Raw genomic sequence first — 13,705 nt, 5'->3', positions numbered from 1 at the left:
CAGTCCATATGTGTCTTGAGGTCTGAAGTGGGTTTCTTGTAGACAGCATATATATGGGTCTTGTTTTTCATTCAGCCAATCTGTGTCTTTTGTTTGCAGCATTTAATCTATTTACATTTAAAGTGATTATTGATATATATCTTCCCATTGCCATTTTATGAATTCTTTAGGGTTGATTCTGTAGATCTTTATTATTCTTATATTTTAGGACAATATTAGTCTAACATTTGTTGTAAAGCTAGTTTGGTGGTACTGAAATCTGTTAACTTTTGCATGTCTGAAAAGCTTTTCCATTTCTCCATCAATTTTGAATGAGATCCTTGCCAGGCACAGTACTCTTGGTTGTAGATTTTACCTTTTCAAGACTAACTATATTATGCCATTCCTTTCTGGCCTGCAGAGTTTCTGTTGAAAGATCAGCTGTTAAGCATATGGATTTCCCTTGTATGTTCAGTTCAGTTCAGTTCAGTCGCTCAGTCATGTCCGACCCTTTGTAACCCCATGAACCACAGCACACCAGGCCTCCCTATCCATCACCAACTTCTGGAGTCTAGCCAAACCCATATCCATTGAGTCGGTGATGTCATTCAACCATCTCATCCTCTGTCGTCTCCTTCTTCTCCTGTCCTCAATCTTTCCCAGCATCAGGGTATTCTCAAATGAGTCAGTTCTTTGCATCAGGTGGCAAAAAGTATTGGAGTTTCAGCTTCAACATCAGTCCTTCCAATGAACACCCAGGACTGATCTCATTTAGGATGGACTGGTTGGATCTCCTTGCAGTCTGAGGGAATCTCAAGAGTCTTCTCCAACACCACAGTTCAAAAGCATCAATTCTTCTGCGCTCAGCCTTTTTATAGTCCAACTCTCACATCCATACATGACTACTGGAAAAACCATAGCCTTGACTAGATGGACCTTTGTTGACAAAGTAATGTCTCTGCTTTTTAATATGCCGTCTAGCTTGGTCATAACTTTCCTTCCAAGGAGTAAGTGTCTTTTCATTTTATGGCTGCAATCACCATCTGCAGTGATTTTGGAGCCCCCAAAATAAAGTCAGCTACTGTTGCCACTGTTTCCCCATCTATTTGCCATGAAGTGAACTTATATGGAGACTACATCATAAGAAATGCTGGGCTGGAGGAAGCACAAGCCAGAATCAAGATTGCCAGGAGAATTATCAATAACCTCAGATATGCAGATGACCCCACCCTTATGGCAGAAAGTGAAGAAGAATTAAAGGGCCTCTTGATGAAAGTGAAAGAGAAGAGTGAAAAAGTTGGCTTAAAGCTCAACATTCAGAAAGCTAAGATCATGGCATCTGGTCCCATCACTTCAAGGGACTCTTGAGAGTCCCTTGGACTGCAAGAAAGTCCAACCAGTCCATCCTAAGGAAGATCAGTCCTGGGTGTTCATTGGTAGGACTGATGTTGAAGCTGAAACTCCAGTACTTTGGACACCTGATGCGAAGAGCTGACTCATTGGAAAAGACCCTGATGCTGGGAAGGATTGAGGGCAAGAGGAGAAGGGAACGACAGAGGATGAGATGGTTGGATGGCATCACTGACTCAATGGACATGGGTTTGGGTGGACTCCAGGAGTTGGTGATGGACAGGGAGGCCTGGCATGCTGCGATTCATGGGGTCACAAAGAGCTGGACATGACTGAGCAAATGAACTGAACTGAACTGAATGGATCAGATGCCATGATCTTATTTTTCTGAATGTAGAGCTTTAAGCCACCTTTTTCACTCTCCTCTTTCACTTTCATCAAGTCTCTTTAGTCCTTCTTCACTTTCTGCTATAAGGGTGGTGTCATCTGCATATGTTAGATGTATGTTACTTGTTTTTCCCTTGCTGCTTTTAATATTCTTTCTTTGTGTTTAGTCTTTGTTAGTTCGTGTAGTATGTGTTTGGCATGTTTCTCCTTAGGTTTATCCTGTATGGGACTCTTTGTGCCTCTTGGACTTGATTCACTATTTCCTTTTCCATTTGGGGGAAATTTTCAACTATAATCTCTTCAAGAATTTTCTCATGCCCTTTCTTTTTCTCTTCTTCTTCAGGGACCCCTATAATTCAAATGTTGTTGCATTTGATATTGTCCCAGAGGTCTCTGAGACTGTCTTAAGTTCTTTTCATTCTTGTCACTTTATTTGCTCTTCAGAAGTTATTTCCACCATTTTATCTTCCAGATCATTGATTTGTTCTTCTGCTTCAGATACTCTGCTATTGATTCCTATTCCTAATACATTATCTCTAGAGTACTTTTAATTTCAGTAATTGTGTTGTTTGTCTCTGTATGTTTATTCTTTAATTCTTCTAGGTTTTTGTTAATTGATTCTTGCATTTTCTCCATTTGTCTTCAAGGTTTTTGATCATCTTTACTATCATTATTATGAATTCTTTTTCAGGTAGTTTGCCTATTTCCTCTTCATTTATTTGGACTTCTGTGTTTCTAGTTCATTCCTTTATTTGTGTAGTATTTCTCTGCCTTTTCTTTCTTTTTTTTTTTTTTTTTAACTTACTGTGTTTTAGGTCTCCCTTTGCCAGGCTTCAAGTTTGAATTCTTTCTTCCTTTTGTTTTCTTCCTTCCTAAGGTTGGTCTAGTGGTTTGTGTAAGCTTTGTATAGGGTGAGATTTGTGCTGAGTTTTTGTTTGTTTGTTTTTCCTCTGATGGGCAAGGCCCAGTGAGTTGCTGATCCTGTCTGCTGATGATTGGGTTTGTATTTTTGTTTAGTTTGCGGTTTAGATGATGCATCCTGCACAGGGTGCTAGTGGTGGTTGAGGAAGCTGGATCTTGTATTCCAATCATTCCCTTTGTGTGAGTTCTCACTATTTGATACTCCCTAGGCTTAGTTCTCTGGTAGTCTAGGGTCTTGGAATCAGTGCTCCCATTCCAAAGGCTCCGGGCTTGATCTTTCCTTTGTGCTGGTCCTGCAGCTGGCCTCTCTACTCAGACGCATTCAGCCCCATCACGTGTAGGTCAGATGTTACTGTTTTTAATTTTTTGTTTTTGTCTTGTTTTCTATTTTACTGATTTTGACTCTTTTTAAAATTTTATGTCTTATATTTACTTAGGGTTTAATTGTTCTTTTGTTTTTTTCTTGTCTCTTATGGTACAAGCTTTGGTCCTTGAATTAAGACTATTCTTTTCATATAGCATTTGGTGCCATATGAATTTCCTCAAAGTACATTCCACAAATTTTGATATGCCATGTTTTCATTTTCATTAAGTTTATAATAGTTTTTAATTTCCTCTAGATTTTTGTCTACTTTGGTGGGTTATTTAGAAGTGTGTTGTTTAGTTTCTAAATACTCAGGGGATTTTTCAGATATTCTTTTGTTGATTTTATAATTTAATTCTGTTGTGATCAGAGAGTCCACTTTGTACTAAAAAGTTTTTTTTTTTTTTAACAGATATTGACACTTTTTTTATGATCTAGAACATGGTATATCTACTTTTAAAATTTTTTGTCTGCACTTTGAAAAACATGCTTATTCTGATGCTGTGAAATGGGATGTTCTGTAAATGTTACTGACATCTTAGATCAGGTTGATTGATAGTGCTGTTCAGTTTTAAATATCTTCACTAAATTTCTGTCTATATATTCTATCAGATATTGAGAGATACAGTAAAAATTTCCAACTAATTGCAGATGTGTCTGTTTTGCTTTACAGTTCTAGCAAATTTCATTCATTTTTGAAACTGTTATATACATACTCCATTAGGATTTTTATGTACTCTTGATAAATTAACCGATTTATCATTATTAAATGGCTTTTCTTATCTCTGGTAATATTCTTTTCCCTGAAATATATTATGTCTGATATTAATATAACTATTGCAATTTTCTTTTCATTAGTGGTATGTCAATTTTTAGACCAAGGAGCAACAACCTTTTTTCTGTAGAGGACCAATAATATTAATAAATATTTTTGGCTATTTCTACTTCTCTGGTTTCACTGGCAGTCTAAGACATCTTCATGGAAAAATACATTTGCCAGTGGTTCTTCTATTGGGTACATTTGTGTGTGCATGTGTGTACTAAAGAAATCGATTGTCTACCTCCCACACACTAAAAATACAGTGGTGGGAGAGACATAACACAGATGCTCTTGTATGAAAGTGAAAGTCTCTCAGTCATGTCTGACTCTTTGCAACACTATGGACTGTGTAGTCCATGGAATTCTCCAGGTCAGAATACTGGAGTGGGTAGCCTTTCCCTTCTCCAGTTCAGTTCAGTCGCTCAGTTGTGTCCGACTCTTTGCGACCCCATGAATCACAGTGCGCCAGGCCTCCCTGTCCATCACCAACTCCCGGAGTTCACTCAGACTCACGTCCATCAAGTCAGTGTTGCCATCCAGCCATCTCATCCTCTGTCATCCCCTTCTCCTCTTGCCCCCAATCCCTCCCAGCATCAGAGTCTTTTCCAATGAGTCAACTCTTCGCATGAGATGGCCAAAGTACTGGAGTTTCAGTTTTAGCATCATTCCTTCCAAAGAAATCCCAGGGCTGATCTCCTTCAGAATGGACTGGTTGGATCTCCTTGCAGTCCAAGGGACTTGCAAGAGTCTTCTCCAACACCACAGCTCAAAAGCATCAATTCTTTGGCACTCAGCTTTCTTCACAGTCCATCTCTCACATCTATACATGACCACTGGAAAAACCATAGCCTTGACTAGATGGACCTTTGTTGGCAAAGTAATGTCTCTGCTTTTCAATATGCTATCTAGGTTGGTCATAACTTTTCTTCCAAGGAGTAAGCATCTTTTAATTTCATGACTGCAATCACCATCTACAGTGATTTTGGAGCCCAAAAACAAAGTCTGACACTGTTTCCACTGTTTCCCCATCTATTTCCCATGAAGTGATGGGACCAGATGCCATGATCTTCATTTTCTGAATGTTGACCTTTAAGCCAACTTTTTCACTCTCCTCTTTCACCTTCTCCAGGGGATCTTCCTAAACCAGGGATTGAACCCAGGTCTCCCACACTGCAAGTGGATTCTTTACCAGCTGAGCCACAAGGGAACCCCAAGAATACTGGAGTGGGTAGCTTATCCCTTCTCTAGCGGATCTTCCCGACCCAGGAATTGAACCAGTGTCTTCTGCATTGCAGATGGATTCTTTAGCAAATGACCTAATTGTATAGGGAGGTAAAAAAGGAAAGAAAGGAAAAGAAAAATAGAAGATATACAATAGTCACTGGTCCATTATAATTCTGGAATTCAGACAAGCACAGACTCCCAGGTCATTGATTAGGATTTAGTTCTGGTGTCTGACAATAATTCTCCATGATTCTTGGTTCTTCCCTTTGAATCATCTTTCCTTTTGCATAAATGTGACTCATAACTATAGCTGAATTATCTTCTCTGCTTGTTTCCTTCCCATAGACATTTGGGCATACCAATGCCACTTTTCATTTCATCATGTTGCTTTCTCTTTTAGTCCAAGCTGGCAGCGTTTTGTTAATACAATTATCTTAAAATTCTTATGGATTTTCAATGAATCTTTCAGGGTTCATTTAATTAAACAAAAATACCCAGTTAACATAAAGAGTCTTAAGGTAAAGTCTTCTCTACCTTCACTTCCCAGTCAATTTTCTGTAGGAAAAGGGCCTAAAAATTATTACAAGCCCTAATTTTTAATTGAGAGGAAATGTGGGGCTTACTTTTCAGATTCTCAGATGGGCTTTTTTTTCCTGTAAAGTATATGAGGCACCACCTTAAATACTTTTGAAGTCTTCAACAGCTTTAAAGTCATTTTTCAGACCAAAATGTTTTCCTGACAGTGCCCTGAATTTGATCTTTGCCTGAAAACTATTTCCTAATTTGAGAATAGTTTACCATCTGGAGAGGTTGGGAATGAGAAACTGTTTTATTTTTGAACCCAAGTCCTGGATTCTTTATATTTAACAGCTTTTTTTTAAGCTCTTATTTCTTTAGTTCTTCTCTCATTTCATTACAAGCAGCTGAAGAAACCAGGTTGAATCTTCAACACTATGTCTGGAAATTTCCTTAGGCAGATCATCCAGTCATTAGGTATATTTACTTTCCACATTTCAATGACCAATGGTGCTGCTAAACTTCTCACAACTACATAACCAGGGTCTCCTTTCCTCCAGCTTTTAATAATTGCTTACCCATGTGTGTTTAAGTTCTCACTGACAAACTCCTCCAGACCGTATTGACTTTGCTAACAATCTTCAGCCTCTGAAAGTTACTCCTCACAACTCAAAGTCAATGCCTCACATTTTACCTGTGGTTATGGGAGTCCCCAGTGTGGCAATAAACTATTTTCTTGTTATCTATGGTGGTAAAACAAACCATCTTAAACTTTGCATCATATGAAAGCAACAGTAATTTCCTAGTATCATTTCCCAGAATTCTGAGTGTCAATTTGTTTAAGCTAGTCAGTTCTCACTGGGGGGTTCTTATGGGGCCAGAACCATCTCAAAGGCTTCTCATGTTTTGCTGGTTAATGCTGGTTGCTGCCTAGGACCTCAACTAGGAGCTTTATTTCAGAACACCTTCATGATACCTCTCTATGTGATCAGCACTTTTTCCCTCACACTATGGTGTTAGAGTCCCAAGGGCAAATGTCCCAGCAGAGAGTCAGGCTGAGGTAGCACTGCTTTTAGGATCCAGTATCAGAATTCATGGAGCATCACTTCTGCTGCATTTTATTTCCATTCAAAGGAAATGAAATCAGACTCCACCTCCTGATGAGAGTGGTATCAAAGACTCTGGAGACATGTTTTTAAACCTCTATAATCCCTCTCTCTTTAATGACTTTTGATATATCATGTTTTTAACAATGCTACAGTTAAAATGTTTATAAATTTTAATGAAACTGAAAAATAAGAAGATAAAGAGGAAGGCTGGAATATTCTCTCTTAAATATCTTAGGAAGATCTTTTTCAGTAAATTATCAGTAAAATATCAAGACAGTGTGTCAATATTCACACAACTGCAAAGGAACACTAATTAGGAGATGGAATGTCACTGACCTAAAAATGTGAAAACACAAGGAAATGTCATTTCATATCACTGTAGGAAAAGGATCCAAACAGGGTGATGATGTTTTATGAAACTGCAGAGCCCAGGAAAAGGGTTATCACTTGGTTCTCTGCCATGCTTACTATAGCAAGTCACATATTATTCTTAAGACATTTTAAGAAAGACATAAGAAAATATGTTATATTTGCATGACTTCAAAGAGGAAACCAAGGTGTGGGGATTATGGAGAGACTGGTTTGGGCTCCAAATAGCTGCTTTATGTTGAAGTGGATTTTCTATCATTAAAAGTCACTTTAACATATAGAGAATATAGAATATAGAAAATACAGAGAAATCTATTGAGAGAGGTCCATTTATTATGGACACCTTATTTGTAATTGAGAAATGTCATGGTAATATAAGGATAAAGGGAAAGGTAAGTAATTATACATGTTTATGACAAAAAGATTGTGCTTGTTTTTTTTTTTTTTTTTTTGCTACACAGATTTCAAGATATGTCTGACTAGAATTTGGGAGAGTCTAGGAAATCCACACTTAAGCCTACACAGGACCTTTAGTTATGTCAATTACAAAGTGACATAATAAGGAATTTTATTCAAAGTCACAGAAACTAACAGAATTAACTTGGACCAACTGAGAAAAGAGGTAAACAATGACAGAAATGTTAGTGATTTCAGCTAACTGCTTTACCAATCCTCTAACATATATTTTATTAGAAGTATAGCTGGGAGAAATACCCCTTCTGAATACAATCTGGAATAGTAGTGCATCTTTTATGCTAATAAATTTGTGTGACAGTTTTAGATAATAAGATGAAAAAAGGTAGCATCTTGAAATCAAGCTCATCTTTCTTAATGTTAGGACTTGGTTCTTTTCTTTCCTTCTTTCTTTTTCTTTTTTTTTTTTGCCTTTTCCTGTTTTTTAAATATAAATTTACCAACTACCTAGAGAATAAAAAGATAAGTGAAACTTTGTCCCCATCTTTACAGAAACTAAAGGAGAACATGAAAAGCAAAATATTTACATTGACAACAAACTATGATACAAGTAAAAAGGTAGTAATTGCTACCTGCCATACTTGAGTAACTACATCTCAGTTCAGTTCAGATCAGTCGCTCAGTCGTGTCCGACTGTTTGTGACCCCATGAACTGCAGCACGCCAGGCCTCCCTGTCCATCACCAATTCCTGGAGTCCACCCAAACCCATGTCCATTAAGTCGGTGATGTCCTCCAACCATCATCTCATCCACTGTCATCCCCTTCTCCTCCAGCCCTCAATCTTTCACAGCATCAGGGTCTTCTCAAATGAGTCAGCTCTTCGCATCAGGTGGCCAAAGTGTTGGAGTTTCAGCTTCAACATCAGTCCTTCCAATGAACACCCAGGACTGATCTCTTTTAGGATGGACTGGTTGGATCTCCTTGCAGTCCAAGGGACTCTCAAGAGTCTTCTCCAACACCACAGTTTAAAAGCATCAATTCTTCTGTGCTCAGCTTTCTTTATAGTTCAACTCTCACATCCATACATGAAAAACCATAGCCTTGACTAGATGGACCTTTGTTGGCAAAGTAAAGTCTCTGCTTTAGAATATGCTGTCTAGGTTGGTCATAACTTTCCTTCCAAACAGCAAGTCTCTTTTAATTTCATGGCTGCAATCACCATCTGCAGTGATTTTGGAGCCCCCAAAAATAAAGTTAGCCACTGTTTCCACTGTCTCCCCATCTATTCGCCATGAAGTGATGGGACTGGATGTCATGATCTTAGTTTTGTGAATGTTGAGCTTTAAACCAGCTTTTTCACTTTCCTCTTTCACTTTCATCAAAAGGCTCTTTAGTTCTTCTTCACTTTCTGCCATAAGGGTGGTGTTATCTGCATATCTGAGGTTATTGATATTTCTCCCAGCAATCTTGATTCCAGCTTGTGCTTCTTCCAGCCCAGTGTTTCTCATGATGTACTCTGCATATAAGTTAAATAATATCTCAGTGTAATATAAATTATAAAGTGACATTATGATACGTCCAAATTTTATGAGTGTTGTTCTATATATACTTTAAATCTTAACAAGTATTTTCTTTAATTAAAAATCATGTACCACAGTCCAAAAAATGTGTCAGAGGTGTAAGAGCATCTGGAAGATGTAGTTTAGATGCTTAAAAAGTGGAGTTTTTAGAATGATTTGTTTGCTTAGCAAAAAGTGAGAACAATTTTTTTTTTAATTGGGATGAAATAAGTATGCTATGGTGCCAACAACCAACAAAAACATACAGATAAAATAATATATATGGAATTTAGAAAGATGGTAACAATAACCCTGTGTACGAGACAGCAAAAGAGACACTGATGTATAGAACAGTCTTATGGACTCTGTTGGAGAGGGAGAGGGTGGGAAGATTTGGGAGAATGGCATTGAAACATGTATAATATCATGTATGAAACGAGTTGCCAGTCCAGGTTTGATGCACAATACTGGATGCTTGGGGCTGGTGCACTGGGACGACCCAGAGGGATGGTAAGGGGAGGGAGAAGGGAGGAGGGTTCAGGATGGGGAGCACAGGTATACCTGTGGCGAATTCATTTCAATGTTTGGCAAAACTAATACAATATTGTAAAGTTTAAAAATAAAATTAAATTAAACTAAAAAAAAATAATAATAATAAAGTATATCAGAGGAGGTATTCATATTCAAATTACAAACATCATTTGTTGAATGTCCGAAAGTTACTAGGAACAATTTCTGTTGGATTATATATAAATTACCAGTCATAATAACAGTGTGGGGTAGGCATTGTCATAAACGGAATCAGGAATTTGGAAAAAGAAATTGGATTACTTCTGAGGACTAGACTTTGAAATTATTTTCAAGTAAAAACAGACTGCTTCATTGACCATGTGAAAGCCTTTGGCTGTGTAGATCACAACAAACTGTGGAAAATTCATAAAGAGTTGTGAATATCAGACCACCTTACCTGCCTCCTGAGAAACCTGTATGCAGGTCAAAAAGCAACAGTTAGAACCAGACAAGGAAAAAATGGACTGGTTCAAAATTGGGAAAGGAATATGTCTAGGTTATATATTACCACTCTTCTTATTTAACTTATATGCAGAGTACATCATGCAAAATTCTAGAATGGATGAAGCACAAGCTGGAATCAAGACTGTTGGGAGAAATATCAATGACTTCAGATATGTAGATGACACCACCCTTATGGAAGAAAGCTAAGAGGAACTAAAGAGCCTCTTGATGAAGGTGAAAGTGGAGAGTGAAAAAAGCTGACTTAAAACTCAACATTCAAATAACTAAGATTGTGGCATCTGATCTCATCACTTCATGGAAAATAGATGGCAAAACAATGGAAACAGTGACAGACTTCATTTTCTTGGGCTCCAAAATCACTGTGGACAGTTGCTGCTGTAATGAAATTAAAAGACACTTGCTCCTTGGAAGAAAACCTATGACAAACCTAGACAGCATATTAAAAAGCAGAGCCGTTCTGTATAGTCAAAGCAATGTTTCTTTTCAGTAATCATGTATGTATGTGAGTGCTGGACCATAAAGAAGGCTGACTGCTGAAGGATTGATACTCTCAAACTGTGGTGCTGGAGAAAACTCTTGAGAGTCCCTTGGACTGCAAGGAGATAAAACAAATTAGACCTAAAGGAAATGAACCCTGAATATTCATTGGAAAGACTGATGCTGAAAGTGAAGCTCCAATCCTTTGGCCACCTTATGTGACGAGCTGACTCATTTGCAAAAGGTGCTGATGCTGGGAAAGACTGAAGGCAGGAGAAAGGGATGACAGAGAATGAGATGGTTGGATGGCCTCACCAACTCAATGGACATGAGTTTGAGCAAACCCTGGGAGATAGTGAAGGACAGGGAAGACTGGTGTGCTGTAGTCCATGGGGTCACAAAGAGTCAGACATGACTGAATGACTGAACAACAACAACAACAACAAAATAGGCAGAATGATGTAAAAAAAAGAGAGAGAAATAGATTGTTTGCCTTGGAGATAAGGCTACAGCTTGAATAAATACTTGATCATAGCTCAATAAGAAAAAGTCAAATATAAAGAGACTGGGTGGCTACTGAGTATAGAAATCAAAGATTCACACTATATTGGCAGACTTCATTGTTTTTGAGAGAGGATAACCAAAAGCCTTATCTGTAGCTTTGTGCTACTGACAAAGCCATTTTTAATACTGAGATAACCACATAGGATTTTGGCCAGTGCATCTACAACATTCCTGTCCCAGTCATAAAATTATCACTACTTTGAGATAGATCCATCAGGTCATCTTAGAGGTATGTCATTCAATTTTCACATCACCCAATTCCCTTTTTACCAATCTCAAGATCCTTAGGACTTAAGATCATTAAAACTTTATTCTCTTTGTAAGGCTTGATCCTTCAAGGAGAGAATGGACTGGCAGTATTCCTGCTCTTGTGAGTTTTTTTTTTTTCCTCATTGTGAACCAATTTGGCACCATTCCTCATTTACAAATACATGCGGATTTGTTAACAGAATTACTGTTTTGAGAGATGAAGCTCTCTCCCTATATCAAAAAATCAGGCTTCTGAACCTCATACACCAAACACTGCACTTTGGTGTATTTATTGGCTTGTTCCCAAGGAGGCACATGACCCAACATCCCATAACACAAGACTACTCAAGTATAAGCATACATTGTCTTGTAGCCATCATTATTCCCATTTTACAGATGAGGAATTAAGGTTTGGAGAGATTATATTCCATTTTAAAGTCATATAGTGAGTAGAAGCAGATTTCACTGCAGTTTCTCCAACAACAGTCCAGGACTTCTTCCAATTACTTAAGGAAGTTCAGAAATGCTTCCAGCAAAAGTCCTAAATTCACTAAAGTTCACTAGTAATTTGGACAGTTCACCTAGTAATTGACAGTTCAACTTAACATTCATATTTGCAGAACAATGGAAGGATATTACTTCTTTCCCCCAGTTCCTCATCAAAAAGAAACTATTTCACAAGTGAGGACAGAAGTAAGTCATGGAGGAATGAATGTGGAAAGTACATAGTTACTGTGAAGATTTTAAAGGTTCTGGGTATGCCTTCTGCTTCCAGGATGCAGTTTTTATTAAAAACAAATATACTTACAGAAGGATAACTTTATGAGCTATCGTCACTTAAAACTAATGTGAAATACTAATGATACCACCACCAAGTACCATAATATTACAAGCACCTTACTTCTTTTGCTATAGCCACTTGTTTTCAACTGAGAGTGGGAAATACACTTGAAAGAAAGGAATAAACGTTGAGGACAGGTGCACTATGCAAGTTCCATTTGCACAGTTCTGTTGGAAACTGGTATTATTTACATATTTTAAAATTCTATATAGTCCCTGCTATTCAAAGAATGAACTTGGCATATTCCAAGATACAGATTGTAAGAAAAGCGTCAGGGAGTTTCACAGTAACATCATCACACTGAAGCAAGGAGTACAATACATAATCTCAAATTTTCCAAAAGATTCAATGAACAAGCACTCCATCCCACAGCTTTCTAGTCATTTGAAATGTTGCTATTTGAAAACATTATAATTGAGTATCACAGCCTCTGTCTTTGAGTTAAAAATTTTCATGGCTTTAGCCCTTTTACTCTACATACAAATTTGGATTTACAAACCTGTTGCTAAGTTCCCAATTTATTGCCTTGTAATCCAGTTCATAATCTAGTGCTATTTTCTACCACACCTTCAGGAAAACTGGGTGTGGAGGAGCTTCTAAGATGCACCAAAGTCATGCTTTATAATAAAGATTCATCTGGACGTATCTTTTTTCCCTTGTGAAATACCTGCCTGAGATAGATTAGATGATAACTTTTAAAAACCAAGAAAGAAACAGCTACTTAAGGGAATGAATATTTATAATTAAGAACTATTCAAATTAGCTGCTTTAAGTGGGACTAAGTGGCTATACTTATCAAATGAAAGTACCTATGAATGATAAAGCACATCAGGTTCTTAACACATGTTTCTAAGCCTTAGTGTTTGCTCAGTTCCCTCCTCCTTCAATATAATAAGAAATGAAGCAAAAACTGGCAACTTATACAGAGTATGAAGCCGAATAGCATGGAGGAAAGCAGGCAAAGGAGGGGAATAGCTCCTTGGTTTTTATTTCTTTAGAAACCAAAGCTGAGAGTAATTAGATTAAACTTAGATTAGTTAAAGCTGATCTAGAGAGGGGGCTATTTTAGACCCAACCTGTGGCTTTGTAGTACAATTATTATATTAAGAGTATGATTAAAAGCAGCAGCTTTGGAGCCAGACTGAGTTCAAGATTCTTGCTTCACTGCATTAGCTTTCTGTAATGATAGGGAAGTTATTTGACCTTTCTGATCCTCAGTTTTCTAAATATGAAATTAAAGCTAAGAATAAGTCCCATAGAAATTTGTAAGAATTAACTTAAATAATATATGCTAAATACCTAGCAGATTGTAGTTATTGCATTATCATGATTAAGTCTCGCCTGCTTGGTGAAGTCCATGAAGAATCCAGGAGGCAATGTGCTTTATTTTCTAATACCTTAAGCTCTTATTTTGGCTTGCATTTCACTCCATCCCTTGTAAAAATTCATTTCCCCAAGAAACTTAAGAAGAGAAGTTTTAGTTAAACTAAATTGAAAATATTAAATATTTTAATAAATACTTTTTT

This window comes from Bos javanicus, chromosome 2 (assembly GCF_032452875.1).
Source record: "Bos javanicus breed banteng chromosome 2, ARS-OSU_banteng_1.0, whole genome shotgun sequence".
In the NCBI taxonomy this organism is placed as follows: Eukaryota; Metazoa; Chordata; class Mammalia; order Artiodactyla; family Bovidae; genus Bos; species Bos javanicus.
This window is presented reverse-complemented; position numbering follows the sequence as displayed.